This window comes from Acomys minous (genome assembly GCF_964271855.1).
Source record: "Acomys minous genome assembly, chromosome: 14".
NCBI classification, from domain to species: domain Eukaryota; kingdom Metazoa; phylum Chordata; class Mammalia; order Rodentia; family Muridae; genus Acomys; species Acomys minous.
In genome coordinates this window covers 33,568,086-33,594,652 of record NC_140496.1, presented here as the reverse complement: position 1 = coordinate 33,594,652, position 26,567 = coordinate 33,568,086, and the positions used below count along the sequence as shown (strand labels likewise).

Genomic DNA, 26,567 nt, shown 5'->3' with positions numbered 1-26,567 from the left:
CTGGGAATAGAAGAGTCTGTAACACAAGCAACCACACTGACAGGCAGTAAAGCAGAAAGATGTGATGATTTACCCTTTTGTCAAGCCTCTCTCAGACACTAAGTCAAGGAAGGCCCCACTCAAAGACTCCACTCAGCTTGTCCATTCTGCCTTCTTTGCAAGACACACAGCCACACTATGACACCCTTGCCTTTTGTACCCCATCCATGGAGCTCACGGGATTCCCTTGCAAGGATGGGTGGTGACTCTGCTGTCAGGCTTAGGTTTGACTGTTCCTTCTTTCCCATCTTCAGTTATTACAGAGATTGGGGGCTCCTTCCTAGTCATGTGACACAGAAAGTGCTATGTTTGCAGATGTGGAGAAGAAACATCTGTGTTTTTTTTGTTTGTTTGTTTGTTTAATTTCGAAATTATATTTATGTACAGAAAACTTAGTGTACATTTAGCCCAGCTTAGTGGCGAGCTCTTTAGCCTTTGCCTTTTCCAGTTTGGCAATTCGAGCCACAGATTTAGGAGCCAGGACGTTGCCTCCCCAGTGGCGACGGATCTCATCATATCTGTCGTTATAATTGGTCCTGATAGCTTCCACCAGCTTAGCCAGAGCACCCTTGTCTTCTGAGTTAACTTGTGTGAAGGCAACAGTGGTGCAAGTCTTCCTGTGGACCAGCCGCCCCAGCCTGGCCTTTCTCTTGATGATGCAGTAGGGGACCCCCATCTTTCGACATAGGGCAGGCAGGAAGACGACCAGCTCAATGGGGAATACGTCATGGGCAATCACCACCAGCTGAGCCTTCTTGTTCTCCACCAAGGTAATGACTGTATTGACCCCTGCTCGAAGGACAGGTGGTCTCTTAGTCGGGACGTCCTCTTTCCCAGCGGTTTTCTTCTCCGCTCGCGCCAGCAGCCTTATGTTCTTCTCCTGCTTTGTGTCTGGCCTGTACTTGTGCGCGAGCTTAAGCAGCTGGGCAGCTGTCTGCCGGTCCAGGGCCTGGGTGAACTGGTTAATGGCGGGAGGTACCTTGAGCCGCTTGTAGAGGATGGCCCTCTGCCGCTGCAGTCTGATGTAGCGGGGCCATTTGATGAAGCGAGTGAGATCTCTTTTGGGCTGGATGTCCCAAAAGAATACGTAGTGTCCTTCCCATCTCTCGATGACTTTTTGTTTGAAGTGTATTTTTTAGATATTAAAGTGGCCATAGCAGCTTGATTCTTAGGTCCATTTGCTCAGAGTCTCTTTTTGCCGCCCTTTGCCTTGAGGCGATGTCTGTCCTTGCTGTTGAACTGTATTTGTTGTAGGCAGTAGAAGGATGGATTCTGTTTTAGCATCCATTCTGGAAACCGGAGTCTTTTTATTGGTAAGTTGAGGTCGTGATATTGACAGATATGAATGAAAAATGATTATTAATTCCTGGTGTTTTGTTGTTGTTGCTGGTTGTGGTGTGTTAGTGTGTATATATATGTGTGTGTGTATGTCACAAGTGTATGGCATGTATGTACACCTTCTGTTCTTTTGGTCTTGCTAATGTGAGGTTATTTATGTCCAGTGTGTTCATGGGCATTGTTAACTTCATTGAGTTTGATTTTTCCTTCTACCACGTTGTGTCAGGCTATGTTTGTAGATAAATATTGTTAAAAATTGACTTTATCAGAGAATATCTTATTTTATCCATTTATGGTGATTGAAACTTTTCTTGTATAGTAATCCTGGTTGCAGCACATGTGTCCAAGCCCTTCTGCTTTTAGAGTCTGCATTGAGAGACAGATACAATTCTAAGAAGTCAGCCTGTATATTTTACTTGGTTGTTGTGTTTTATATTTTGTTGCAGCTTTTCATATTCTTTCTCATATCTAGTGTTTTTATTATTATGTGGCATAGGGTATTTCTTTCCTGGACCAATCTATTTTGTTATTTTGCATGCTTCTTTTGTTTGTTTGTTTGTTTGTTTTTCAAGATAGGGTTTCTCTGTGTAGCCTTGGCTGTCCTGGTCTCACTTTGTAGACCAGGCTGGCCTCGAACTCACAGCGATTCGCCTGCCTCTGCCTCCTGAGTGCTGAGATTAAAGGCGTTCGTCACCACCTCCCAGCTTGCATGCTTCTTGTACCTTGATAGACATCTTCTTTAAGTTAGGAAAATTTTCTTTTTATACATTTGTTGAAACTATTTTCTGGGCCTCTGAGGTGGTAATTTTCTCCTTTTTCTATTGCAGTTAGTCATAGTTTTGGTTTCCTCATAAGATCCCAGATTCCCCAGATTTTTTTTGCCTGGAAATTTAGGTTGTATCATTTTTTTTAAACTAATGTCTCCATTTTCTTCTATTGTATCATCAGTGCCTGAGATTTCTCTTTCATACACAATCTGAGAGGGAATCCTGCCACTGTCCTTCCTTGTAGTCCTAAGACTTTCATTTCCAGGATTCCCCCATTTTCAGCTTTCTTTATTGTTTCTATTTCCATTTTTAGATTTTCACTGTTTTATGTTTTCATTCAAGCATTGTTTAGTGTATCTTAGTTTTATTTAAGGGGTTTATTGGGTTTCTCCAGTTGTTTGTATTTTCCTGGATCTCTTTAAGGGATGTATTCATTTCCTTTAAAGATCTCTATGAAGGTCTTTTTCTGGTGCCTTCAGCCATGTTGGGATATTCAGGACCTGCTGTGCCATGATAGCTTGTGCTTGTTGGAGACACAGCTCCTGACTGTTATTGATTATGCTCCTGTGGTGCTATCTAGGTATCTAGGTTTGACATGATTATTGGTGTAGGTGTTGATTTCTGGGTTTGTCTTGTAGAGGTGGGAGTATTGTTTCCGGGTTTCTGTTTGCTCCCTGGGTAGTCTGAGAGTGTCTTGGCTGAGTATTGGATTTTTTTACTATCCTGCTTGGCTGCTGTGTTCATGGAGAATGTTTGTTGTTCTTAGAGGCTGGGCAAAAGGAGTTCAGGGAGAGATGGCTTTAGGGATCCACAGGAGGTGTGGCTGGGATGGGCTAGAGGAAGGTGCCTCTGGTGTCCAGTCCAGTGCTTGGGGTAATTGTGAAAATCAAGGTCTGGGCTGAGAAGATAAGGTAGTAGATCTGTTGACAGCCTACCTAGGCTTTGGGCAGGCATGGAATGTGGTTGATCAGGAATGTGTCTGCCCATATAGGGGCTTGACTCAGATATGAGGCAGTTGGTATGGTCTGTTTTCTCCACAGGAGACATGGAAAGTGGGGAGGAAGCTTTCTCAGGTATTCTATACAGTGTGTGAGAATTGGGTGTACAGAAACACATAGTGGGCTCTCTTTGGGCAGGCTACCTGGTCATCTGTCCATCAGGGCTTGTGGTTGAGCAGGGTGTGTGTGCCCATAGTTAGTGGCTCAGGCAAAGAGATGAGGTAGGAGGAGAAGGGCAGATGGGGATGGTCTGTGGTGATGACAGGAAGAGAGGAAGAAGCGTCTCTAGGGCCAACCCTGAGTAGTGACTGGGTCTCAGGTACCAGAGAATGGTGAAGGTTTGGAGGCATCCCACCGAGTCCCATACACAATGTCTTCATAGTGAGCCATCATGTTCTTAGGGATCAATTATTTACCACAATCAGCTCAGTCAGGGGGTTGTCAGGGAACAGGGTGGTAGGCTCTGACTCCAGATCCTTTTAGTAACTAGACAAAGCATTTCTAACTGATCTTTGATTGGTCCTGGCCAGCTTGTGGCCAGGGACAGCTGCATATGTAGCTGGGTGTCGCAGACAGGAGGACAGGTCATAGAGGATTTGCTTGGTAAAATTCCAGAGGCCTCTGACAATCCAACATGATCTCTAGACATCTAGAACAGCTGTTGAGGCTTGGATTAACAAAATTCCAAGGATCTCTGGCTGATAACTACTGTCCCTGAATATTATGCATGGTCCAAGTGTAAAACTGTTTAGAAATCTGCTGTTTCTCCTAAAACTGTTTTTTCCCTTAGAAATTTCATACAGGGAAAACTTTCCCACAGAGAATGCTGAAAGGGCATCTTGCCAAAGTCTTGAGACAATGATAGAGATTTTTACTCTGACTGTGAGCAGCCAAGCAGAACCTGCAGGAAAGAATGTTAAGACCTTGACATAACAGTACCTGGCTAGATACTGTCACCTGTAGAAAAATTTGTTAGAATATGTTTTGAGAGCCCTAGAAGGGGGTTTGGATCATCATGCTTTACAGATATTTTACAACAGAGGATCCCTTGGCAGTTATCCTAGCTTGGATAGCACAGCTGTTGGTCTGAGACTGGAAGTAGGTCAAGTTTTTCTTTCAATAATATTTAGCTCAAGGTATGATGATCCTCTGAGCACCTTATAAACACATTGGCTGTAGCCTGGGGAAATGTATGATTAAACTTTCCTGTGTATTGTTTAAAAAATAAAGATGAGGTCATTCTGCCCATTGCTTGAAAATTGATTGATTTTTGTTAAATGTTTTGTTGTAGGTTGCAGATCTTTTATATTTCCTTGTTACTCTTTTGATTTTTGATTGCCCTAGTGATTGTTAATGATAGGAAAAAATCATCATGTAATCTGTAACAGCATAATAATTGAACGTCATTTCAATAAAATCTGGGGTTGGCCCAAGGAGAGGGCAAGCAAGTAAGAGACATGAGAGAGCAAGGTAGAGTGAGATGGGGAACAGCAAGAGAGGGGGATAGATAGGGAATGGCAAGAGGGATGGGTAGATGGGTAACAGCAAGAAAGAAGTTAGTTAGCAGGACACAAAGCAAGGAAGCAAGCAAGGAGAGAGAAGTCAGACAGACAGCAAAGGAGACAGAGACGGAGAAAGATAGAGAGGCAGAAGAAAAGTTCTCCTGGGCTTCAAGACCTTCAGCTTCTACCGCTTATGCCTGAGTATTTCCTTTTCCTCCGTTCCTCACCATCTCAACAACTAGTTCCTCTAGCTAGTTGTTCAATCAACGCTTGGTTTCCCTTAAGCAAACTGCCTGCTCAATTCTCCCTGCTACAGATCTACCTCTCTTATCTCCTCTATGCAGTTCCTGGGGTTGGTCTTGGGGAGTGGGGGCCAGGGAATATCTGTGGATTAACAAGGTCTCAGAGTATGCTGAACATAAACATAGTTTGTGGTCAACCTGACCCGATACAGAGAATTCTCCCTGCACTGAAGGCACAACCCTTTTCCTAGAGTAGGAACATTATTCGTGATCAGTAGTTATTGGTGAGCCTGACCCTGTCCAGGGAATTCTCCCAGGACCAGGGTAGAGGTCTGTGTGCTAACAAGGAAGTGTAGCTGCTTGTCACAAAATGGAGTCTGACTGCTCTTAATGTGGTGTCTTCGGTGAGCTTATTCAGCAGTAAGACTCAGGAAACATAGTTGGCCTAGGTTAACAAACAGAGGGAGGAAGCCTCACAATTGCATCTGGGGAATCAATGTTCCTTTGCACCTTCACCTATCTTTGTCTTCTGAAGATTTACTATATTATGTTATGAGTTCCTTGAGTTTTTGTTGGTTTGAAGAATTTCTGTGGAGAAACAGTTTTAGTTTTCTTTTCTTGATCTCAGAGCCTCCCCTTTCCTCTTTTCGTGGCACATCTGTATTTGCTAGTTTTTGCAGTAATCAGTGTTTGCTGGATTGGTAGTAAAATTGATTGCTATGGTTAACAAATTTTTTGAGGTTTTTAAACACTTTCTGATATATTATTGCTTTGTGTCCTTATTAGCTTCATTTCTCAGCATTTCAGTGTCTACAGTCATCAGTTGATGGCGTGCCCCTACCGGACTGTCTGGTTGCTCTGTATGTCAACAATTGTATTGATTAATCAATACAATTGTTTAAGACTCAGGAATAGCCTTTTTTTACGATATGAAAAAAATAGTAGAAGGGATCATGCAGTCTTGGTTCATTGAGTAAACATTGATTAAGGCCCTGTTGTGTGCCTAGCTGGGACACAGAAAGGCAAAGGTAAACACAGCCTTTGAGAGAGATCACCTAATGTGCAAACAATACGCCATACAGTAAACACTGTGGGCTCTTGACAGGGCCTGACAGTGAGTAACTTTTCTTTGGAACAAGACCAAAGAACTTCCAAGAAGAATATGAAGACTGAGGCATGAGCAGAGGGACAAAGTAAGAGTCTGAGCCCTGGCTACAGACAGCTAAATCAAAGCATGTGCAGCCATGAGGTGACACTTCTACTTGTCCAGTGAAGGACTTTGTTTTTTTAGATTTATTTATTTATTCCATATACAGTGTTCTGCCTGCATGTACACCTACAGGCCAGAAGAGGGCATCAGATCACATTATAGATGGTTGAGAGCCACGATGTGGTGACTGGGAATTGAACTCAGGACCTCGGGAAGAGCAGTCAGTGCTCTCAACCTCTGAGCCATCTCTCCAGTCCCCCAGTGAAGGACTTTTGGCAGCAGAATCAAAGTCCTGTTTTTTCTTCGTCAGTCCAGCTTCTGTGCCTCCCCTTCTCCAGTTGTTAATCTCAAAGCAAACAGGCTACACATCCTACCTAATCTCCAGCTTGGGGCGGGTTCCACTGGCAGCCCAAACAACTGCATCTGCCAACATCTTTACAGCCAAGACGAACCTGCAGACACGGCTCAGCCATCAGTGGGGCTCCACACCCTATAACTAGGAGGACAACTAGGAAGAGCCTTGATGTGGCAAGGCTCTTCCAATGAGAATGGCAATGTCTCTAAGCAAGTGGGCGTGGGCTGGATAAGGGAGCTGGCTGGGCATGTGACAGTGGCCAAGCAAGAGAGAAAGCTAGGACGCCATGTTTGCCCATAGTTATTTACTTTATTTCTTTTTGCATGAGTTTGTATCCTAAGCTCCCGAAACAATGGGCTGTGATTGGACAGAACCATCCAAAAAACTTGTTTGCCACCTGAGTTTCTTTATGTTAGAAGATTCAATCACAGCAGCAGAGTAGCAAGTTACTTTTTAAAAAGTGGTACACAAATAGTGATGCTGTTGCCGGACAGAACCTGGTGATGGTCTCTTTTGGCCGAATATGGAAAACATTAGGACTTGAGATGGGAAACGTCATAGAAATGTGTATACAGAGTTTAATCAGCTGTTCTTGTAGGACGTGGACGATCAGGAGTGTTGAGAGCAATGCAGACAGAGGAAGTCCAGGCCAGAGGATTTCAGTAGAAAATAGACGCCATAATTCTTCAGCTAGTAGTCATTTGTGTGATATTTGGGTCCAAAATCTTTGTTAATCTTCTCCTGCCCTGAGAAAGTGAGTAAGGCAGAATTTTTAAATAATGGGCTGATTTCCTAAGTGTACTATTGATCCTTGGATGATTTTTACTAGTGGCTCATTAAGGACTACAATGTAAAAAAGTAACAAATGGTGTAGAAATAAACACAGGGTCTGTGGTTTGTAGAAATAGAACAACAGTAGGTAGTATCAGATGCAGACCAATGCTGAAACCGAGGCAGGAACTTTCAAGGAGGTGGTCACCATTCCAGGGCAGGGCCTTGCTCTGGTTGGAAACCTAAGAAGATGCCCTAAGGGTGACACTTGATCCTCTTAAGTCTTGAATTAAGGGAAGGGTAGACCAAGTTATTTCTAGTCCCAGGAAGCAACTTCATATAACACCTGCTTTAACTGTGGTCCAAACAAGGTATGATCCATCCCAATATAGAAGCGCAATTGACAGCACCACCCACCCATGCTATACTGTTCCTGGAAGGAAGAAGCTTCTTCCTCTGTGGTTTCAGTTCAGCACTATTCCTGCTCTCTATTTCCAGAGTCATAGCCCCAGTGAGGAGACTGTGAGAATTCATTGCTTGAAGGCTTAGGATAAAAAAGCCTGGGTTGTATTTGGAGACCACAAGATGTTGAGTTAACTGAGCTATGAGAAGTCAGCCATGGAGAGATGCATGTAGGGAGTGGAAGTAACCAATCTGAGAGATGTATGACAAGTTTCAGGGATGGGGACATCTAAACCCTTTGAGACTGAAGCCCTGTGTAACTGAGACGGAGCTAGAAGATTTATTCTTTGCCTTCTATCATGGTTTCTTGCCTTGGTCCTATCTTCCCTCACTCAACACACATTCCTCTCTTTGGAATGGGAAGGGCTATCCTTTGCCAGTGAAGATTAGAAAGTAGTAGCTTGTTTTCTGAATTGAGAAGATGTGGCCATCAAGAGATTGTCTTGAGAGTCAGAAGAGACTTTGTTGCAGACTATTCAGATAATTGAAGTTGACTAAATGCATTTTCATCATGGGATGACCATGAGCCTAAGGCGACAAGAGTCAGATGGAATAAAAACACAAACACTCCCAGAAAGGATGATGTCTTTGAACACTTGTTTGTGATTTGTGGCTTTCAGGATGTGACTTGAGTGTCTGTAGACTCAACCTACTTCCTGTCTTTGTGTTTACTGTGCTGTGGTTGAAACTGATCACTCAGTACCCTGCTCAAGCCCTCACCATTGTAGAGTCTTGCTAAATGACATGAGATACAGTGGATGCAAGTGCTCTTCAGTGCTAAGCTATTTTGCTAGCTGAATGTAGTTCTAAGGTTAGTTTTATTGTTTTTGTTTTTGAAGACAAACTGTTTAGCTCTGGCTGTTCTCAAAGTAATTATGTAGACCAAGCTGACCTCCAGCTTAGAGGTCCATGTGACTCTCCAGAGTGCTGGGATTAGATATGGGCCAACTTTGCTGGCTTTTGGTTTCTTTTCATGTATATTAGTGGCTGATGTGCCTGGAACGTAGGGTCTTGTACTTGTCAAGCACATGCTGTTGTGCTGACCTTCATCCACATCTTGGATATTGAAATTTGGCAGATTCTATATATTCTCTTTCTCAGGATAGCGTGTATTCCTGACATTAATACTCGCTGAGCCTTCTGAATTGTTAGATTGCAGGTGTGTGGCATTTTTCCTACCTTTTGTGTTTGTCTTGAATTTTTTTGACTGAATATGAGTCTTTGCCTATGGGCATGAATATGCACAGTAGGCTTTGATCTTTTTAAAACCTGCTTTAGGGCTGGAGGGATGATGGAGCCATGGTTAAGAGCACCACATGCTCTTCCAAACATCCCATGTTCAATTTCCAGCAACAACATGGTGGCTCACAACCATCTGTAATGCCCTCTTCTGTCTTGCAAGTGTACTTGCAGGTAGAACAATGTATTCATAATAGAAAATAAATAATTTTTAAAAAATCCTACTTTATTTGGGGCTCATTAATGCCTCTCTCACCTTTTCAACCCAGCACCTCACATTAGGAGAGAAAAGGGCTGATAGGGACTATGGAGGTCACCTTCTTACACTCAGTTCCTTGGAGGTAGGTTCCACTCTTAGCTATCAGGATTCAGCTGACCTATTAAATAGCAAACCCAAAGTTCAGCAAATGTGACTGCAGTGACAACAGCGGAATCCTGGCAGACTTCTCAGAAGCGTTTCTGTTGAAGAGCATCTCAAGGCAGGAGCAATTCTGAGTAGCCAGGCAATATAAAGCGATGCAAAAGGGATTGATCTTTCGTATTTGGACTATATTTACTCTCCCATAGTTCATACAGGATGTTTTTCAATTGGCAAAGAACATTTCCCCGCATGAGGCAGTTCTTTTTGTAATAGAAAAACACCAAACACCCTCACACAAGACAGTTTCTCATCCCACACTTGTGATCAAAACCAAAACATGTTTACAGTGCACCCCATGTGTGCCTGGACTTCACAGTAGTCAGTAGGTGGCCTCAGAACTCATGAACTTGGAATAATGGGTAGTTGTGAGCAGCCATGTAAGTATGGCCATTGAACCTAATTATTTGCAAGATCATCAAGATCTCTGAACTGCAGAGACATCTCTCCTGCCCATGTAATTCATTTAATACCAACCCTTGCACCCAGGCGTGGTGGAGCACACCTTTAATACCATCCCTCAAGGATGCAGAGGCAGGTGGATTGCTATGTGTTTGAGGCCAGCCTGGTCTAAGGAAGGAAGAACTGAACAGTGAAGGCTACACAGAAAATACCTGTCTCAGAAAAAAAAAAGGGAAACAAAAAAAAGCAAAAAGGAAATCAACATTTATATTGCTAATATTTTTTCTTGTTCTGTTTGAGGTGGAAGCAAAAAAAAACTCACTATAGGTAGAACAACTGAAAATGAAACCTTTATTTTCTGGCCACAGGGATGCGGCCACATTGGGATCTGAACTGCATCCTTGAACAGAGACTGTACAATATTTTTAAAGGATGGGGAAAAAGGTGGAGGAAGGGGAACCAGAACATTGTCCAATCATATTTTGATTCAGGGGTTGAGCCAGGAAGTTTCCATCAATCAGGATAGGAGTGGCCTTCTGGACCTGGGAACATGAACCTGATTGGCCCTGCCAACAAGATGGAGAAGTTGTCCTTGAGTACCAGGCTTGATCAGGATGTAGGCAGAAGCTATAGTAGGGAGGGAACACATGGGAACGGAGGTGAGCTTTCTCTTGAAGGCTGTATTCACAATGCAGCAATTTTTTTCTTAAGTGTTTGGGTCAAGAAACATTTATTCTTGAAACTAGGAGGAATTTACAGTAGGGGGTTTCCAACAGAATGGGGGCAGCATGGAGATGCTCTAGGCCCCTCAACCTTATGGGTAGAGTCTGAAAACAAAAAATGAGAGTACTGAGAATTAGTTTCTTTGCCTGGTTCCCAAAAATCTGTTCTTGTGTAACATGCATTTGCTGTTAGTATGATCTTATCAGTGTTACAGTTTAAGCTGGGCACTTCAGGAATCTGTCAGATGAATACAGAACTAGAGTGAGTGTGTAATTCTTTGTAGGAACTTCAGTAAAGTCCTCTGGAGTCTTTCTGTTTCATTCCTTGATTTATGTAGGAGTCAGGTCTTAATAACTACCTCTGTGTGTCCCTGAACTCATGGCATAGACCAGTCTGTCATCCAACTCAATGAGGTGCACCTGCCTCTGCCTCTTGAATACTCTTATTAAAGGGATGAGCCAGTACAACCAGCTTGTCCTTTTTTCTTTTCTTTTGTTTTGTTTTTAGTCTTTAGTAATAGTTCATACAGTTTCTCTGATGAGGGCTCAGTACTGTTGATGTTTCTTATCTTTCTCTCTCTCTCTCTCTCTCTCTCTCTCTCTCTCTCTCTCTCTCTCTTTCTCTCTCTCTCTGTCTTTTCTCTCTGTTTCCTTATCTGTTAATTTTCATTTCTCTTGAAAGGCTATATCCTATTCAAAGAGTTCAGAAATGATACAGAAGAATCTTATTCACTTTCCTAGGTGACCTAAGTCACCTAACGTGACCTGCTGAGTACAGTAGAACTTCTGTGTCAGGAAATAAGTGGAAGAAGCCCAGAATTATATGAATTCTATGTCAGAGAATTATACACTTCCAGTGTTGTCACTATCATGCTTCCTGTCGTACACATGTATGGGACATTTTAGGGTGCAGTGAACTTGGATGATGTGCATGTGAACTTCACTCGGGAAGAGTGGGCTTTGCTGGATCCTTCCCAGAAGAATCTCTACAAAGATGTGATGCTGGAGACCTATTGGAATCTCACCACTATAGGTAAGACTGTGACAAAATTTTTTGTTTTCAATTTTTAAAATCCAAGGCACCTGTTTCTTTGCTATTGATGCTGTTTTGTAATTTGAATTGAAGCTGAGGAGGGATGAGGTGATTAAGTCAGGCATGGTTGTCAGATTCACTGAAGGGAGTATCGTAAGTTTGACCTAATTTCCAAAGATATATCATATATTTTCTGGTACTATGTTTTAGGATACAATTGGGAAGACCACACTATTGAAGAACAGTGTCAAAGATCAAGAAGATATGAAAGGTAATTCTCATGTGCAAGCTGATATGAATATGCATCCCAAGAAAATGTAACATGTCCTGCATATTTTAAAAGAAAGCACTGCTTTATGTGTATTGGGGATGAATACAATCTCACAAAACTATGTCCATGAAGGGCTTTTTTTTTTTTTTTGGTGTTTCAAGACAGGGTTCCTTTATGTAACCTTGACTATCCGAGACTCACTTTGTAGACCAAGCTAGCCTGGAACTCACAGCACTCTGCCTGCCTCTGCCTCCCAAGTGCTGGGATTAAACGTGTGTGCCACCACACCTGGCTCCCTTACTGTCATATCATGTTATATGTGTAGCATGTATCTCAATGTGCACAGAAAGTACACCTATGGGATAAGTGATAAATATATGTTCAAAACTTTCTAATAAGCACATAGTCCATAGTAAAGCAGTTTAGTGAGGGTACAGTTTGTGAGAGTCAAGAAGGTTGTTGTGGAGAAACCTTAATCCTTACACCACCTGTCTATGAGGAACAAGCATCTAAGTGTGTGACTGCAATATGGAGCCCTTTCACTTGTTATTCTTCTTTTAATAGCTATATCTTATGTCACAATGGATACAGGCCATGTGAGCAAAGCGGTATTAAAAGAAGCACCATACCTCTGTGTCCCAGAACAAACAGAAGCTATGTTGTAGTCCCCACTTTTGAGTAGACTTTCTGAATGTGATACAAGTTTTCAGTTCACTGGTTTTCCAACTTCATTAGAACCATCCAATGAATTTTATGAATGGAATCAATGTTGTAAGTCAAAGGGAATTTTATGAATGGAATCAATGTTGTAAAGCTCTGAGTTCTTGTTTTCTTTAAGTACATGAAAACCTATAGAAAAAGGATGCTACAAATGTAAACCATGTAATAAATGCTCTGAACATCACAGAGGTCTTCAGAGTCTCAAAACAACTTCCAAAGAAGGGGAGCACCATAAATGGAAACAAAGTGAGAAGATCTGATACTTTTTTTATCATTAGACCAAATTGTAAAATTAATTCAAAAAGATAAAATGATTCATAAGTGTACTGAAAGTGATAAATTTTCACATGTGCCAATTATCTTTGCAGGAAGGAGAGAAATCAAACAAGAGAGAAACCGTTCGAATATCCTGTATGTGATAAAGCCTTTGCATATCACCGTCATCCTGAAAGACTTGAAAGAGTTGATGCTGGAGAGAAACTCTATGAATGTAAGCAATGTGGTAAAGCCTTTCTACAGCACAGTAATCTCCAAACACATAAAAAAACACACAGTGGAGAGAAACCCTATGAATGTAAGCAATGTGGTAAAGCCTTTACACAGCAGAGTAATCTCCAAACACATAAAAGAACACACAGTGGGGAGAAACCCTATGAATGTAAGCAGTGTGGTAAAGCCTTTGCACAGTACAGTTATCTAAAAAATCATGAAAGAACACATACTGGAGAGAAACCCTATGAATGTAAGCAATGTAGTAAAGCCTTTGTGCAAAACAGTCATCTTAAAAATCATGAAAGAACACATACTGGAGAGAAACCCTATGAATGTAAGCAATGTGGTAAAGCCTTTGCACATTACAGTAATCTCCAAGTACATAAAAGAACCCACAGTGGAGAGAAACCCTATGAATGTAAGCAATGTGGTAAAGCCTTTACATGTCACAGTAATCTCCAAATACATAAAAGAACACACACTGGAGAGAAACTCTATGAATGTAAGCAATGTGATAAAGCCTTTGCACAGCGTAGTTATCTTCAAATTCATGAAAGAACACATACTGGAGAGAAACCCTATGAATGTAAGGAATGTAGTAAAGCCTTTGCCCAACACAGTCGTCTTAAAAATCACGAAAGAACACATAGTGGAGAGAAACCCTATGAATGTAAGCAATGTGGTAAAGCCTTTGCATATCATAGTAACCTCCAAATACATAAAAGAACACACAGTGGAGAGAAATCATATTAATATAAGCAATGTGGTAAAGCCTTTGCACAGCACTATTATCTTTGAAGTTACATAAGAACACACCCTGCAGAGAAACCTTGTGAATGTCAGCAATGTGGTAAAACCTTTGCACAGTACAGTTATTTCAGACTCATGAAGGAACACACACTGGAGGAGAACCCTATGAATGTTAGCAATGTGGTAAAGCCTTTTTATGTCACAATGATCTTCATGAGGGAACACACACTGGAAGAAAATCTTGTGAACATATCCAATATCGTAATGACTTTCCACATCATAATAGTTTCCAAATATATTTTGAAAACTGATGTGGTCAATTCAGAAAAGTCTGAATAAGGTCACTGCATTTAAGAAGCATATTAAGATACTTGATTCTGTAGGTATGTCTTTCATTGTATATAGATATTGTAATTCATAAGCAAATACCCTGTGTTTCACAATAAAAATATTTGTTATATTTGAAGTTGTGCATGGTAAGGATTGTGTTTGAACTATTATAAACAATAATGTGTTAAAAAGACCATGCTGATCTTGTATATTTAGTACTTTGAATGGAATGGTTGATATTTGGTGTTGGACAGCTCAGATGTCTACACCCAGGGCCTTATTTCCTCTGGTGGAATTACCTTATTAAAGTGACCCTTTATTTTATTTTATTTTGGTTTTTGGTTTTTGGTTTTTCGAGACAGGGTTTCTCTGTGAAGCCTTGACTGTCCTGGACTCACTTTGTAGACTAGGCTGGCCTTGAACTCACAGCGATCTGCCTGCCTCTGCCTCCGGAGTGCTGGGATTAAAGGCATGCCCCACCACACCCGGCCACCCTTTATTTTTAAAAGTAACATGTTGCTACATTTTCTCTGTTGCTTCTAGCCAAAGGCTTTCTATCTGGCAGTCAGCAAGATCACATGGTGTGAATGTTGTTGCCATCCTTCTGTAAATAGTGAGTTGTTCATTAGCTCTGCACTGATTCTGTCTGTCTTAATGCTGGCATTAAGAGCATAAGCCTCTTTTCCCCAGTAGTGTAGGCTTTGAAAACTCTTTTAAGTTATTGGTGCATTTCATACTTTGTATAATCTATATCTAAAATTACATCTTTTCATCACTTTTCTAAATTCATTTAGATTAAATCTTGCCTTAAGCTCCCAAATTGCTTTGCCATTAGCTTTAATGTACATTTATATGTTTAATTTATTTTCAAATTTAGGTTCTGTGTAGTAAAAAAAAAATAGTCTCCAAATATATAAAATAACTCATACCAGAGAGAAACCCAGTGAAAATATCCAATGTGGTCACAAGTGTGCATATCGCTGTCATTTTCAAAGGCATAAAAGAATACATACTTGTGAAAACGCCTATCAATGTGGTAAACCCTTTGCATGTCACAGTAGTCTCAGAATACATAAAAGAGCGCACACTGGAGAGAAACCCTATGAATGTAACCAATGTGGTAAAGCCTTTGCATGTCCAGGCATCTTCAAAAACATGAAGTAGGCCGGGCATGGTGACGCACGCCTTTAATCCCAGCACTCGGGAGGCAGAGGCGGGTTGATCGCTGTGAGTTCGAGGCCAGCCTGGTCTACAAAGTGAGTCCAGGACAGCCCAAGCTAACACAGAGAGACCCTGTCTTGAAAAAAAAAAAACCATGAATGAATTCATACAGGAGAGAAACATGATGAGTGCAATGAATATGATGAAGCTTTTGTACATTCCATCATGAAAGAATTCATAAGGAAAAACAACCTAATGAAAGTATTTACATGGTGATGCCACTGTACATTTCTATAGTGCTCATCATCATGAAAGAAGTTGTACTGGAGAGAAGTTCTGTGAATGGAAAGAATGAGGTAAGTGCTTTGTGTTATGGGGTCTACTGAGATCCAACACAACTCACACCCCCAAGTCAATGTAACACACAAGAGTGTATAGTAATCAAGGCACTACTGATTGATCAGGGCCACTGAACATACATGGGAGCTGAACTACAACACACAGACCTCTGCCCCAGAGCCAGAATGTTAGAGAGCTTTTAAACTTGAAAACCATAATCATCTGAGGCAAGTTACAGCTACATTTTGCCACCCATCAGGATTTAGGGATAGGGGCTTTCCTTATGCAGGTGATCTATGTCAACTGAAAACAAATGTAGGGTTTACAGTCTAAACAATCATGCCCATTTTGTTTTTTTAATTTTTATTTATTTAGTGTGTGTGTGTGTGTGTGTGTGTGTGTGTGTGTGTGTGTGTGTGTGATTAACAAGAGGCATTATGTCTTGAGGAATAAAAGATGAGAAAGAGAAGCTCTGGTTAGGAAGAGTCATTACTCCTCCCTCCAGTGGAGTCTGTATTACAAATACTACACAGGCCTGAGGCCACGACCCCTCAAAAGGTGAGAGAGTCCTGGACTGGCGCTTATGTTTCTGCCAGGAGAAAACCTGAAGTTCTTTTCCCTCATTGTGCTGGAATCTATTCTTTCTTATTACCTCTATTGCACTCCCAAATCTGGTCATTTTATCAGGAGCGTTACTTTGAGACGACCCGACCCTGACTTGGGATTGCAGCCAGGTTCTGCCCAGGTCCAGAGTAGTTCTGCTTCACTTCCTCTTATTGAAAGAGGCGTAAGTAGAAATTAATCATTAGTTGGTAAGTTATATTATGGCTTACAAAGAAAGAGTGGATTTCAAAAATTCCAAATAATGATGCTCAGATGTGAGATGATGGAACTAAAGAAAAGGAAAAAACTGTCTTGGCACACAGGTGCTAGGCACAGGTTTTGTTAGGCGTAGAACGTTGACCCTGGACAAAGGGAACACATACATATTGATCCCAAGCCAGGAACGTAGAAGCGATGATGTCTTTGCTGTGTGTTCTGTACCTTGTATTGTTTCATTCAAAGTTGTAGTTCAAAGATGACAACACAACAACATTGCATTCTGCACCTGAACTGTGTGTGCCTGATTGCTCACTGACTGCCTTGAACCTGCTCTGTGGCAAAAGGTAACCACAAGCCCCCCTGCTTTTGAGATGTATGTTTAACAACTGAGACTACTTAGCTGCAAAATACACTCAATTTTGAGTTGCTGTTTGTTACTTGCCTATCTCTGTTCACCAATGCTTCAAGACCTCCCATTCCCAAGGACCTATCCTCTACAGAGCCGCTTTGTACCGCACTGAGGCACAAAGATGACTAATGGAATCTGGTCAGCTATTGTGAAGTCCACAGCTCTCCTAGGACCTGGGAACTTGAGCTTCGTTTCAACCTAGGATTAAATGGAGGCTGTGTTGGTTGGTTTTGTGTTTCAACTTGTCACAAGCTAGAGTCATCAGGCGTGGAGAACCTCAGTTGAGAAAATGCCTCCATGAGATCCAGCTGTAAGGCATTTTCTCTGTTAGTGATCCATGGGAGAAGGTCCATTGTGTGTGTTGTCTCCTTTGGCCTGGTGGTCCTGGCTTCTCAAAGAAGGCTGACTGAGCAAGCCAAGGAGAGCAAGACACTAAGCAGCTTTCCCCCATGTCCTCTGCATCAGCTCCTACCTCCAGTTTCCAGCCCTGCTTGACTTCCATGCCTACTTGCCCCAGTGATAGAATACAATCTGGAAGTGTACCCTGAATAAACTTTTCTTACAACTTGCCTTTTGGTCATGTTTCTTTGCAGCAATAATAACACAAGGGAAGACATAGGCTGACAACAAAAAAGCAATACTTTTTTCTTTGGTTTTTGTGAGACAGGGTTTCTCTGTGTAGCCTTGGCTGTCCTGGACTCACTTTGTAGACCAGGCTGGCCTTGACCTCACAGCAATCCACCTGCCTCTGCCTCCTGAGTGCTGGGATTAAAGGCGTGGGCCACCACGCCCGGCTAAAAAAGCAATACTTGAGACAGGCTTTCCCTTCCTTGTTGCCAACATTTGTAAACCACTGTCGTCTTCAAATAAATAAAAGAACATACATTGGGGAGAAACCTTACAAATGTAATCAATGCGGTAAAGCCTTTTCACAGCACCCTTCCTACTAATGCAGAAAGAACATGTAGTGGAGCTGTGTGCATAGGAATAAGCGATGTGGTAAAGTCTTTGCATGTAGCAGTAGTCTTGGCAATATTGAGAAGAGGCCGTGCTGCAAAGAAAACCCATAATTGTAGTCGGTGTGATAATATTTTGCACATCATGGTTTCTGTACACAATAGTAAAGTCTTTCGTGTGCTCACACCTTTAATCCCAGCACTTGGGAGGCAGAATCAGGTAGGTCATTGTGAATTTGAGGCCACTCTGGACTACAAAATGAGTCTCCGATAGCCAAGGCTACACATAGAAACCCTGTGTCGAGAAACCAAAAGCAGAAACAAACACAAAACCTTTAGTGTGTAATCAGTGTGTTAAAGCCTTTGCATATCACAGTGTTTTTGAGGACCTGAAAAGATTCCTACTGTCAGGAGTCTATGACTAGAAAGTATTTGGTAAGATCTTCAGCGTACAGACTTCCATTGAGTTACATAGAATATTAATTTTGGAGAAAAGAATGGGACATGCATCAACAACCTATTCTGACACCATGATGCCCCTCTCTGTCATCTTTGGGCTACAAACTCCTATGGACAGAGCCCGGTGAATTTAACAATAAGGTAACTCACTTAGCTTTCACAGTTCCCTTCAATTACCTAAAATAACGCATCCAGGTGTAAAACTTTATGTTGTGTATTAGTGCCTTTTCTGTTGCTGTGACCAAACATAATGACTAAAGTAACTTATAAGTTGCCTTGTAAGGTTAATTTATAAGTTGAATTTGGCGTATGGTTCGTGGGATATGGGATCATTGTGAAAGCAGCATGCAACAAGTGTGACACATCAGGTGTCCAAACAGGAAGCTCAGAGCTCACACCTTCCACCTGCAGCATGAAGCAGAGAGTGGGAACTGAGAAAGCTGAGCATGTCAAGTGATGTATTTCCTCCAGTAGGGCAGCATTTCCTAAGTCTTCCCAAATGATACCACCAACTGAGAAGGATTGATTTCTCTGGCTTCAAGCCTACATGCTTGCTGTCTGTTCCATGAACCAGTTTATGATAGAGGAAAATTCTGTAGGTAAGCAAGCCTTTAGGTGCCTCAACACTTGAGTTACAGGAACGAATGAGAAAAACATTCATGGGTAAAAATATTTGCTTTACTACTTGTTTTAATTTAATTATGTCAGTGTGCATGTGAGTGTATGTGTGTGTTAGAGAGAGGGGGAGAGAGACAGAGAAGGAGACAGAGAGAGAGAGAGAGAGAGAGAGAGAGAGAGAGAGAGAGAGAGAGAGAGAGAGAGACTGAGCATGTGTGTACCTGTGTGCTGGTTTCCAAGAGGATTAATCCTTTTAATCTGCTTGTAGCAGGAGTTACAGGAAGTTATAAAAAACTCACCTTGGTCCTGGGAATGAACTTGCTCAGCCATGTCCCTAGCTCTGAAGTATTTTAACACCTTTGATGTCAGGCAGTAGGAAAGAACTCATATATGAGAAAAACCCTATTTGTATGAATGCTTTGAGAAAGACTTTAGATATCACGTGGCAAATCCATTTACAGACTTTATTAGGACATCCTTACATGCTTCCTGTGCCTTCTGTTCATCTTCTGTTTGCACTGCACTGTCCCGTGGTGACAGGTATTCTCCTGCCACAGTGTATAGAATGGGATCCCATCATCTAAGTGGTCCATTGTTCATTTATGTATAAGTCAGGTTGTGATCATACTTTTCCTGTAGTGGTGTCTGTGAAAAGGTGGTGGGTAGTTGTCCTGGTTTTAGTTTTCATATTTTCACAATTCCCTTGAGATGTTGTTTGTTATCCAGCCTGGTTTGCATGTCAGTTATTAGTCAAGGCTCCATTTGACCTCTTGATTCTCATGGGTCAGCCTCCTTACTACAAGACCAAGAGTAGGAGATGTACCACCAATGTGTCCTGTTTTGTCAACACATTTAACAATATTAACGTTAAAATGGTTATTAGGAGAGAATATAAGAAACATTAAGTAGAGCCGGGCGTGGTGGTGCACGCCTTTAATCCCAGCACCCGGGAGGCAGAGGCAGGCGGATCACTGTGAGTTCGAGGCCAGCTTGCTCTACAAAGCAGGTCCAGGACAGCCAAGGCTACACAGAAAGACCCTGTCTCGAAAAACCAAAACCAAAAAAAAAAAAAAAAAGGAACATTAATTACCTCATGTGTACTCAAGGCAGCATTTTCGTCTATCTGGTAGAGAGCAAACAATGTGAGCAAACAACAACTTTTATAAGAACTAAAAATTAGCATTATGATACAATCAGTTTTCTTTTAACTAGGTGTCTTTTTTCCTTAAGATGGATGCCATAGCTCAATCATGTTCATAGCTGCCTTATTTGGATTGTCAACCTGGATGTCACTCTGTGGAAGAATGGATAAAGAAACTTGGCACATTTACACTATGGAATACTACTCAGCTATTAAAAACAAGGAAATCCTGAAATTTGTGGGCAAATGGGTGGAACTAGAAATGTTCATACTGAGTGAGTTAACCCAGATCCATAGAGACACACATGGTATATCCTCACTTAAAATTGGACACCACCTTCTCTTTCTCTCATAGACATTATGTCACTGTGTACTGTGTAAAGATTCAAATGTTTATTTCTCTGCTTCCCTCCCCCAAAGCTAGGTGCAATCTTTGTTCTGAGAATGTACTGTCTTCAGGCTGTCTAAACTTTGTTCCCCAATTGTCCTCTCCTAATACCATTAAAACTGCTTAACAGCCAATCACTAAGCCGAGCAGGGGATAGGAATGGACTTCCTGGCAGCTCGGGAAGGAGAAGGAAGAGAGAGGACTTAGAGGATTCATCCACAGCAGAGGTCCAGCAGCCTCCATGAGAAATGAGCAGCTGGAGCAGAGACATCCATACAGTGCAAGTGTCTGGGGATTCACACTGGGAGGAAGCCAGATTAGCAAAGAGTGTCAGGAGAAGATTAACACTGCTCAGTTCTTGTGCAGTCAAGCTTACTACACAAATATAGTAGGCCAGACTCAGTTATTTGCATGCTAGCCAGTTAAATAGAGAAAGCACAACAAACACCGACATTTTATTTTTTATTTTTTTGCACACATTTCTATTTTATTATGGCAAAAGTGAAAGTGACACCTTCTCCCCAACTGCAATCAGTAAAACTTACCTCAGAAATACCTCAGTCCATAACAGGTCTGTTTCAGAATTTTAAAAGGGGGAGGGAAAAGCCTTTACGTGAGTTTTTAGACTCTATTTTCAAAGAGTAGGGGGAAAACCGAGAAACAAACCCACCATTGCCCACATAGTGCAGTTGCCATCCTTCCCTCTAGAGATCATGGCCAAGGCTCCTGAGTCCAGTTACACATGCGGATTTGCTCAGCTGTTTAGCTGGTGTCCATCCTTGCCTTCTGCGCATCCAGCTGTACATCCAGCTCCTCAGCAGAAAGATGTGGCTTTGAGTTCCCGCAAATGCCTCTACCTCTTCCCTGGCTGCCTCCACGGGTTCCTCTCCTGGTGCCGCCGCCACCAAAACCGCCGGTCCACGGTTTCCTGCCATGATACCTCTGTCAATGTTTTCGTGCAGGACTTCTCTGTGTATCACGTTATGATGTGACAAGCTGGATGTCATAGGATGGCCATCCGGAGGGACACCGTTATACTGCTCATAGCCTTCAGGGCGTTGGGCTTCCGTTCATCTGCTGTCCCTAAACTTCATCCAGAGTGATCTTAGTGCACAGCTGCTCTCTTCAACGTTCCAAATCCAGCAAAGAGTTCCTGAATATCAGCGTCTGGCACTCCGACGTTTGACACCAGCAGCTTCTCACCCATCTCCATGCCGGCTCCACCCCAGAAGCCTCTGTGGAACAGGTCCTGCTGCCACTTGTCAGGGAGCTGTTTAGGTCTGCTGTATGGTGCAGGCTGGTTTCTGCTAAGGTCTACAGCGCCAAAAAAAGAGCGATGGCAGGCAGGTTTTAAGGGCCCACAACGTCGGTTCACCCGCACGGTTGAATGCACTGTGCCACTGTGGCTGCCCTGTGACCCCGGTCCCTCCTCAGCTGCTGCCTAGCTGGCTCAGGTTCACATTAATGATGTCCATTTCGTCGGCCATCCCGCGAACACACACATTTGTAAAACAGTCACTAACATCTCTCTCTGTCTCTGCCTCTCTGTCACTCTGTCTCTACCTCTCTGTGCCTCTGTCTCTGTCTGTCTCTGTGTGTGTGTGTGTGTGTTTGTGTGTGTGTGTGTGTATGTGAGTGTGTCTTTCAGTCTCTTTGTTTTTGTCTCATGATATAAGCTCCCAGCTGCTATTCCAGCCATATATCTGCCTGTTTCCATGCTCACCTTCAGGATGGTCATGGCTTCATCTTCTGACAGTGTACACAGTCCCCCAGTTAAATGCTTTCATCAACCTCAGGATGACAGGGACCTGTTCGGCTTGGCCACAAAAGGCAGACATTTTCCAGGACGACCCAAGAGCAGAGGCCAGGGTTAGGCTCATGAGTCCTGTCTCCTCCCACCACAGGACCACACCTGGCCTAGGTAGTCTAGGGCAGAAAGAGCCATTCTCTCCCTGCCAGAGTCCCAGCACAAACAGCACTGATTGGTTGGAGGGCAGGAGCATGGTTTCTAGGGAATGTATCATTGTGGCCGCTAGGGGGCAGCAGGAGCCAAATGGCAGCCTAGAAAGAGCCCAGGTGCCTGGAAACCTGGGAAGCAGAGGATGTTGAGTAGGCTCCTTAGACAGTAATTCCACTGTGCTGAAGCAGATGCTTCTGAGCATTAACACCCCCGCTGCCCTTTGAAACTGCTGAGCGAATTCGAAAGGTAACTGCCATCCATCCCTTTGAACGACAGCCCAAGGCTGCATCCCTTCCATTTAGCAGGCAGGACTGGAGGCAACTGTGGCCTGCACGGCAGGAGCCCAGCATTGGCTGGAGTCTGAGCAGAGGCCAAAAGGAGATTCCTTTAGCTCTCCAAGGAGGACTGGCAGAAAGAAATTGTCCTTGGAGAGCAAGTTCGAAGCAGCTGGAGAAGGGTCACACTGAGCACATTCAAAAATGAGAAGAAGATCATAGCAAAGAAGCAAAGCCAAGTCGAAGGTAAGGATGGGAGCAGCTGCTTGGTCCTTTTGTGTGTCGACTTGTCACTGTGCTCCAGGAGCGCAGTGTGTGGCTAGTAATATTTGAAATGTAAATGTCTATCAAAGGTTGTTAATTTTAACGATGGATACTCATAACCAGAGCGGCATATGTATATATGCACATATATATTTGTAATTTTCAAAATATGAGGTTAAACAATGCAAAGGCTGTAGGATAGTGGTAAAGTGTTTGTCTAGAAGGGACAGGAATGTAGTTTCCATCTCTAGCACTGGGCATAATCAGTATATATTCCTATGACTTTCAGTGTTTACTTAATTTTATCATATCAATAACTAATTAATACCAGCAGCCATTATTTCATTAGTACACCAAATATTCTCTGATATGTAGTATTGCAGGACATGGAAGCACCACAGGGAACTTCCACTTTTTCTAGAAATTTGAGCTGTGTTTCTCATTTGAAAATACTACAGTGAAGGAGAGATAAACCTGTGTTTTAGGATCCCAAGTGCAGGATTGGAAGGGTCTTGTGAGAGAACAGGTGAGGTTAATCCACTAGAAGACCAACCACCTCATGTGGGAGCTTAATTGTTGCCAGTTGAAAAGATCCTGTGTTGCCGGGCGTGGTGGCCCACGCCTTTAATCCCAGCACTCGGGAGGCAGAGGCGGGTGGATCGCTGTGAGTTCGAGGCGAGCCTGGTCTACAAAGTGAGTCCAGGACAGCCCAGGCTAACACAGAGAGACCCTGTCTCGGAAAAAAAAAAAGATCCTGTGACCAGACTCTGGGAGGAGATATATAAGTGAGCCCAGAACTGAGGCGGGGCTTTTTGGAGACTTGGGATAGTTTTGGCTGTTCATCGTTGCAGTTCAAGACGCTCCTAGAGAGAACTGCTTGAGGGAAGGCTTTGGGGCTCCAGCTCCTGCTGAGGTTCCAGGTTCTGATTACTCTAGGATTCAGCAGAAGAAATCTTCCAGATTGTGCCAGGAGAATTGTTCCTCGGAACTGATATCCTTACAGTTTTGTTATTGTGTCCATTAATCCTCATTTCCTATTGTTTTGGTTAGTCGGGTTATAAGTGACATATGCTTGGTCACTAAGTTATTAATAAAACATATTGGTTAAGAAAATTGAGCATACACTACTGTCTGATAAACTGAATTTATTTTGATTTGTTCAAGTGCGCCCATTATTTTTATTTAACTTTTGGTTGTTGAGGTAGGGTCTTACTATGTGGCCCTGGCTGGCCTGGTATTTGCTATATAGACCAGTAGTATCAAGACCCCATATCATGACTTCTCACAACCAGGTACGAAAACTAGGAAGGTGGAGTTGGGCAGATGGCTCAGAGGTTAAGGAGCAGTGTCTGCTTTTCCAAACGTCCTGAGTTCAGTTCCCAGCAATAACATACTGACTCACAAGCATCTATAATGAGATGTGGTGCCCTCTTCTGGCCTGCAGGAGTACATGCAGGCAGAACACTGTGTTCATAATAAATAAATAAATATTTTAATAAAGAAAGAAAGAAAGGCTTGCTCTTTGGTATCCTATTTTGCCATTTTGTTAGTCTATTGATATTTTGCTGGGATTCAGAAAATGATACCCAGAGCCCCACATTATGGCCAGTTTGGTTTCTATTCATCTTTCTTTCCCAAAGTACAGAGAAAGAAAGGCCTTTTGACTGAGAGATGACCCTTCCCAGGTGTAATAGTGATGGAATCCCATGACCCAGGCAAGAGTGACTTACCAGAAAGACACTGATAGGCTGTCCTCTGAGACCCCCATCAGATGGTCATCTGGTCTTCTGGGGATATCACAAGACACTTTGTCCACATTTAGAAGAAAATATTTGTTCACCTCTGTATTCCTTTTTCCATGTGTCTCATAGCTTGTGGTTACTTTCCAATATCCCAATTTATAACTCTTTCTTGTTACTGTAAATGGTTTTGTTTATCCTACCCTTTGGGGGGGTGTTAGACAGAATTTCTCTGTGTAACAACTATGGCTATCCAGGAACTAGCTCTGTAGACCAGGCTGGCCTTGAACTCACAGAAATACACCTGCCTCTGCCTCCCAAGTGGTGAGATTAAAGGCACGTGCCACCACTGCAAGCTCATCCACTATTTCTTGAAGGTGCAAACTCTTTGTATACTTTCCATGCTGGGTTTTTTTTTCTCCTGACACATTAATAAATTCTGTTACAAGCACTGGGTTTTATGCAGTCTTGGCAAGCGTTACATATAGCCCCAATAACCAAAATAAAAATTTCAAAATATTGTACTTTTAATGCTGAGTGCACAGATTTTTTCTGTGAAGAAGATTCCAATATTATTTTTAAACACATTTGAAAAATAGAGAATGGACCCATTTTATAACAGCATCACTTCAAAAAACTAACCTGACCTCTTTCTGACAGAGGGCTAATATCCCCTAATATCCAAATTATATATAAAGAATTTAAGAAATTAAAAACTACCAAGTCAAACAACACAATTAAAACTGGGGTACAGAACTAAACAGAGAGTTCCCAACAAAGGAATATTGAATGGCCAAGAAACAGTTAAAGAAATGCTCAATGTCTCTAGTCATCAGGAAAATGCAAATCAAGCAACTTTGAGATTCCATCTTACAATGGCTAAGATCAAAAACTCAAGTGACATCACATGCTGGCAAGGATGTGAAGAAAGGGCAACACACCTCCTATGCTGGTGGGATTACAAACTTGTATAACTACTTTGATAATCAATCTTATCTTTTCTCAGAAAATTGGGAATAGTGCTACCTCCAGACCCATCTATACGACTCCTGGGCATATGCCCAAATGATTCTCCAACCACACAACAAGGACATTTGCTCAGTTATGTTGATAGCAGTTTTATTTGTAATATCCAGAATCTGGAAACAACCTAGATGTCCCTCAACTGAAGAATGGATAAAGAAACTGTGGTATATTTACACACTGGAATATTATTCACCTATCAACCTCAAGGAAATCTTGAAATATCTGTCGTTATAATTGACCTGATAGCTTCTACCAGCTTAGCCAGAGCACCCTTGTCTTCCGTGTTAACTTGTGTGAAGGCAACAGTGGTGCAAGTCTTCTTGTGGACCAGCCGCCCCAGCCTGGCCTTTCCCTTGATGATGCAGTAGGGGACCCCCATCTTTTAACATGGGGCAGGCAGGAAGACCACCAGCTCAATGGGGTCTACATCATGGGCAATCACCACCTGCTGAGCCTTCTTGTTCTCCACCAAGGTAGTGTCTGTATTGACCCCTGCTCGAAGGACAGGTGGTCTCTTAGTCGGGACGTCCCCTTTCCCAGCGGTTTTCTTCTCCGCTCGCGCCAGCAGCCTTATGTTCTTCTCCTGCTTTGTGTCTGGCCTGTACTTGTGCGCGAGCTTAAGCAGCTGGGTAGCTGTCTGCCGGTCCAGGGCCTGGGTGAACTGGTTAATGGCGGGAGGTACCTTGAGCCGCTTGTAGAGGATGGCCCTCTGCCGCTGCAGTCTGATGTAGCGGGGCCATTTGATGAAGCGAGTGAGATCTCTTTTGGGCTGGATGTCCTGCCCGATGCCGAAGTTCTTGGGCCGCTTTTCAAACAGAGGGTTGACCACCTTCTTGGCCTCCTGTTTCTTCACCACGGCGGGGGCCGGGGCCACCTTCTTCCCCTTGGCTTTCTTTCCCTTGGGAATCTTGCTGGGCTGGAGGAGGGAGCACATCTGTGTTTTTGTGTC

The 26,567-nt window shown here is 42.7% G+C and overlaps 2 pseudogenes across 2 annotated transcripts; both read right to left on the bottom strand.

The window, feature by feature from the left end:
- Nucleotides 1–439: 439 nt before the first annotated feature.
- On the bottom strand, nucleotides 440–26,567 carry LOC311583862 (large ribosomal subunit protein eL8-like; annotated as a pseudogene). Its single transcript has 2 exons — nucleotides 25,872–26,567; nucleotides 440–592 (listed from the first exon to the last, which is right to left on the bottom strand). The product of its transcript is annotated as a large ribosomal subunit protein eL8-like (transcript).
- On the bottom strand, nucleotides 21,117–21,841 carry LOC311583055 (THO complex subunit 4-like; annotated as a pseudogene). The gene is made up of 2 exons: nucleotides 21,796–21,841; nucleotides 21,117–21,668 (listed from the first exon to the last, which is right to left on the bottom strand). The product of its transcript is annotated as a THO complex subunit 4-like (transcript).